The sequence below is a fragment of the Alligator sinensis genome, unplaced genomic scaffold, assembly GCF_000455745.1.
Source record: "Alligator sinensis unplaced genomic scaffold, ASM45574v1 scaffold444_1, whole genome shotgun sequence".
NCBI lineage: Eukaryota > Metazoa > Chordata > Crocodylia > Alligatoridae > Alligator > Alligator sinensis.
Genome location: NW_005841886.1, coordinates 3490997 through 3494925, shown reverse-complemented (window position 1 = coordinate 3494925; position 3929 = coordinate 3490997). Strand labels below are relative to the sequence as shown.

The window sequence follows — 3929 nt, the reverse complement described above, 5'->3', positions numbered from 1 at the left end:
CTGTCTGACCTTGGCTGTAATGGAAATCATCTATTCCTGTCCTGCGTCCTGCCTCCTAGCGGATTCTGATCCATAATAATGCTCTGTCTCTCACCATGTGACAACTCTATCTCTTTAAAAGCTGATAGGGGTCTTGCAGAAAGCCTTTCCAAAAGTCCAGCTAAATCAGGTCAAATACTTCTCCTTTATGGGCATGCTCAAAGGATTCTAAGAGATTAATCAGATGTGGTTTTCCTGTGCAGAAGCCCTGGTGGCTAGCTGCAGCCAGGCCTTTACACTTTACTCCTGCAAGATACTCCATTGGTTTCAATAGGCCTGCTCACACACCTCCCACAAAGCACCCAGCCTCCACCTCTGATCTTGCAAGTCGATCCTAGCACTAGCTCCCTCCTTCTGACTGCATGGTGCCCCACTGACTCTCCCAGGTGTAGGGATCTGCTTCCAGACCTCCATTAGCTGTGCAGGAGTAGCTGGCTGTTATTCTCATGAGGGACATAAAATCACAGCACTCTGATGATGACATGACAGTTACATAATTACAGGGTGCTACCAGTCACTTAACATTGCTTCCAGCTGCTGGGGGATGTGGCATGTTATTTTGCTGCTCTGAATTGTTTCAGATTTTCAATCTCTATACCCTCCAGGCCCTGCCCCCATCTTTGGGAGACAATTAGAGCAGGAGAGAAATGGGCTTTATCATCTGACAGCTCTCATTCCCCTGCTTTACCTGTGGCAGCTTAGGGTATTCTTGGTGTCTTTGGGCCATGTGCCATGTAGTTGTGTGACAGGGCTGACTGTGTAGTTTTAGCAATAGGTTAAACCGAGGCTGTTCAGCTTCCAAGTGGCTGGGGGTTGGCTTCTGACATGGGCCAGCTCAGCAAGGGCTGCACACCCCAGGGGCAGCACTAGTACAAGCCACAGGCGTCCAGGCCTCACTCTCTCCTGCTGCACCATGTGGGTTGGTAGCCCCTGCTTCATCCCCCATACTGCATTGTGCCACCTGACCCTCCTGGGCTGAAGCAGGAAGCAAAAGTTTAGGGAGGGAGGGGACCCCAGCTGCAGCAGCTATCAGAATGATAAGAGGAGTGGCAGCTGGGTAAAGCCTGGGGATGCACATTATCCCTTTGTGATCGGTTGGACAGCTCTGGGTTAGATGAGTACTTGTATGGGATGATTTGGATAGGGATGATCCTGCCTTGAGCAGAGGGTTGGACTAGATGACCTCCGGAAGTCCCTTCCAGAATGAATTTTCTATGCGTGTATGATCTCAGGTCTGTGGTTTCCTGTGGTACCTGGGTCACAGCAGCAGCCTCCTGCTATGAGGTTGAACAGGCTGAGATGAAAAGCTTCCTTGTCAAATCCAGTCAGCTGTTTTATTTCCACTCACCCCCTCTCCACTTCCCTACCCAAATATATTTCAGCTGCCTGATGTCTTCACTCTGGGCAGGGGGTGGGGAGAGGCAAACCTTTCCGGTCTAGCAAGTGGCTTCCTGAGTAGGCTCCCTGTGAGATGAAAGCACAGGCTGCCTTCTGAAAAGCACAAAGACAAGAGGGTCAGCAAAGGGTAGGGTGGTTTAGGAAGAACTGCTGTACAGTTAAAGCCCTAGACTAAGTTACAAGAAGCCTGAATTCAATGCTTGGCTCTGCTGCTGACTCCCCATGTGCCCTTGGTCAAGTCCTTATGCTTTTCTCACAGGGATTAAGAATACTTCCACCCTCCTGAAGCAGGGACTGTGCATGTACAGTGCCTCGTGCTGTGGGGGCCCTCATCTCTACAGGATGCTTCTATAACATAGCTAACAATCTTCCATGTGAAAAGAGAGGGTAGCCTCACTGGCCCTTTACAAAAGCCTCTGTTTCATGTGAATCAAGTGGCCCGTTGTAATGTATCACACGCTTTGCCTTTGAAACTCTTGCTGTGTGAGATCTCTGGGTGAACTAAACCCAGGGCCTCTGCTTTTAAAAGCTTAGACATGCAAGCGGGTGAGTGTTGTACCTGTGAGAGCAGCTAAAACAAATGCAGTAATAGCAACACTATAGCCAGCCGTGTGACAGCCCATTTCAACCTGGAGAGCCCACAGTGCTTTAAAGCTTCATAAGCATGTTTGACTACTTTGACTGTCCTTCTTTGCAAATAGATAAACTGAGGCACAAAGAGATGTAAGAAATTTGCCCACAGCCACACAGGGAGCCAGGACAAGCTGGAAATAGAACCCCAGAGTCTCCGTCTGAGTCTCTGATTCCCAAAGCACATTTTCCCATGTCTACAAGCAGAACCCACACCCCAAATTCCAGTTTCCTGCTCTCATCACCAGTCCACGCTCCCTTCCCAGAGATAAAGAAAGAACCCAGGTGTCCTGAATTCGGAGCTGATAGGGCAGAAGCTCTAGCGCCATTGCCTCTCTCCCATGCTGGGCCTGTGCGTAAAACAGCAGGTCAGCCAGTCGTCTCTCCCTTGCAAAATCATTTTGATTCAGAGCTTAATTGGCAACTGTCTGGACAAAACCCAGCTCGGGGCTTGAAATGTCAGTGACTTCATCTGAAACCAAGCTCCCCAGCTCCTCCCTCCTCCTGCCCCAGGGGGGATGTGGTCGTGATTCCACTTGCTCTCTGCTGACAAACAGGGCTCTGAGCAGGCTGCAGGACAGCTGGGTGCGTAGGTGTCTGAAGAGCTGCCTGGAAACAGCAGATGCCAGTGTGTGGGGAGCACGGAGAAGCAGCGAAGAGAGGAGGCAGGAGAGCCTGTGCTGGCAAAGCCATGTTTCTAACCACTGGCTTCCATTTTGTGAGTGCCCAGGAAGACCAGGGAGCTAACATGACCCCAGTCACCCACAGGAATACAAGCAGAACTTGTCTGTTAAAACAAAAGCACCTGTATTCACTTCCATGCACTGGGAGGGAGTGTGATTTAGTGATGAGGATAGGGGAGGAGGCTGCAGAACTCCTGGCTTCCATTTCTTTGTCCCACTGCTTCCGATTGCAGTGCCTCAGTTTCCCTGTCTGTCTTTCCATTTAGTGATGAGGATAGGGGAACTCCTGGCTTCCATTTCTTTGTCCCACTGCTTCCCACTGCAGTGCCTCAGTTTCCCTGTCTGTGAATTAAGGCTCTTCGTATAGGCCCACCTCAGTCTGCAGTTTCATTCTCTAATGACCATGAAGAACTTTGCTTACCAGCTTGGGAGGCTGTCATATCTGCACACAGATGACATTTGTTCCTTGGTCTCTATGATACAGTGCATGGTAGATTTCTTCCTGCAAGGGAATCTCAGCACAGACTCCACAGTGGTTATGACCATGATGGGCATGTGAGGAGGAGGGGGTGTGGGGCCAGTGACCCTCAGAGAGTATGTAACCTCATGAAGACTGAATCACTAGGACAGCTATGGCAGTGGGTAGGGACAGGTCCGCATTGTGCTAGGCACTGGACAAGCACGCTATGAGAGCCAGCACTTGTCCTACAGGGGCAGAAGGAGACACAGGGGTAGCTCACTCTCAGAACACTTTCCCCCAGTAGGGTGCCATGGAGGTGAGGCTTACTGTGTCCATTATACAGAATGGGAACTTGATTTACTTAAGGTCATGCAGGAAGCCATGGCAGAGCCAGAGCCAAACCCTAGCCTCCTGTATCCCAGTCCAGTGACGCACTAACTGCCTGTCTGCCTGCCCAGCCAAAGGCCATTTGGCAGGCTTGGACAGGCAACCTGGATCTCCTGTGACCAGGTGCATATGCCCAACTACACAGCTGCTCCTCCCTGCCACCCCTCAGTCAGGGCGCCCCCAGTAGGCACAGCTGTTCTGTCTCCCGCTCCCTCCTTGGTCTCTCCCCTGCTCTGTGCCCCTGGCTGTAATGTTGATTCATAGATTCATAGATGTTAGGGTCGGAAGGGACCTCAACAGATCATCGAGTCCGACCCCCTGCATAGGCAGGA

The 3929-nt window shown here is 51.0% G+C and overlaps 1 protein-coding gene across 2 annotated transcripts in view; it reads left to right on the top strand.

Annotated features, from left to right (window-relative positions):
- The window catches only part of RUNDC3A (RUN domain containing 3A), a 21781-nt gene that overhangs the window by 6280 nt on the left and 11572 nt on the right, over positions 1-3929 (top strand). The window lies entirely within an intron of this gene.